The sequence below is a fragment of the Myotis brandtii genome, unplaced genomic scaffold, assembly GCF_000412655.1.
Source record: "Myotis brandtii unplaced genomic scaffold, ASM41265v1 scaffold548, whole genome shotgun sequence".
NCBI lineage: Eukaryota > Metazoa > Chordata > Mammalia > Chiroptera > Vespertilionidae > Myotis > Myotis brandtii.
This window is the reverse complement of record NW_005370031.1, coordinates 2,061,908-2,063,582: the sequence shown is the minus strand read 5'-3', so window position 1 is coordinate 2,063,582 and position 1,675 is coordinate 2,061,908.

Sequence of the window (1,675 nt, the reverse complement as noted above, 5' to 3'; positions counted from 1 at the left end):
TTGAGTGTCTGCCCCTTGGTGGTCAGTGCATGTCATAGCGACCAGTCGTTCCATCAGTCATTCTGCCGTTCGGTTGATTTGCATATTAGGGTTTTATTATATAGGATTCATTCATTTAACAGCTTTTAATTGAACAACCAATAAAGTTATGTAACAAGATTCCTTTCATTTATCATGTTTAATAGTCATATAAAACCCATCCTTTATTTCTTAACATTCTTTCCTTTCTTTACTAGATAAAACACAGTTTACAAAGTTCAATTATAAGGTCTGAGGGATAGACTTCTGTATCATGAACATCCAAAAGTGTAATTTGTCTTTGGAACTGTTCCTAATACCATCATACCCATAAACTACAAATGTTCATATTTAAACCTGGAGAGATTATGCTCTGTGCAGGTACAAACACACTACTAAATATAAATTATTCTCAGCAAGAAAAAAAGGACTATAACTTTCTTAGTTATAACAAAACATGTCAGAAGATGAAAAAAGAGAAAAGCTCATCAAATTGCTTACAGTTCTAATCCTGAGAAAGGTGAATCAATTTAACACTATGCTCTGAATACTGTAAAACTCTTTTAGGAAAGCACTGTAAAGTAAGTATCAGTGCAAACCTCATATTAAATTGGCTAGACAGAGAAAACAGTTCAGCAGCTCTCATGCTCCTTCTACTGAAAAAAAGCCCTCAAGATCTGTAGGATGGCCTCAGATTCTGGTCTAGTTCCCTGGCAGAATAAGTTTATTGAAAAAAAGAGGTTTTTAATTTCTCTGGCCAAAATAAATTTCTTTCCTGACCAGATGTGTTAAGCTTCTATGGTTTGTTCATGCAGATGCCTCTCTTGTTCAATAAAATTAGCCCAGGCAGTGGTTCTGAGTGATTCTTATTATCCTGCTACCCAGCTGGACAGGAAATCCAGACTTCTTTGTAATCATAGTTTCTTGGTAGAAATCCCAAACATTTAAGGAAACTAATAAATTAAAGAAGCCGTTAAATAACACATGAGCACTGGACTACAAACTCAGTCTATGTTCACAATAAAAAGATTGCAAAGGACAAAATGTATTACTGAATGCAATCAATAATATTTTGTTATTAAATATGCTTATAACCTTTTGGCTAGAAAGTGTGTTGGAATGAAATTTACAATTTTTGTTTGGCTTAGATACAAAAGTATAACTGGGGTAGTCCATTTAGCAGTTAGCAAATATGTGGGGCCCATGAGATTAAATTTGCATTAAAATATCAAGGCATAACTTGGAATGAGCATGCCCCTTTGTCCTTTTGATTTATTTGTTAATGTAGTTTCCAGTTTTTAAAAGAGCCTTTTTGAGGGACTTGAGGAGTAAAACCAAATTGTTAAATAATGAGCAACTGAGCTTGCATGGGCATTTTAGGAGGCTAAAGCCTTAAACTTTAGGAAAATTGAGTTATAATCAATCAGTGCCATTCGCTGGGAATTTTGACCACAGAGGTGTGCTGTCTATATTTATAGATATTATCCTTTAAGTGTACACATGACTAATTTTAACTTTTGCTGTTTAGTTCTTCTGTTTCACACCTTGATATAATTATTTGAATCATCTCAATCAGCATATCACTATCATTATTGGATCACTGCTAATTAGATTAGAATTTAAGTACCTTTAATGGTTTTTTTTCTTTATACCATTA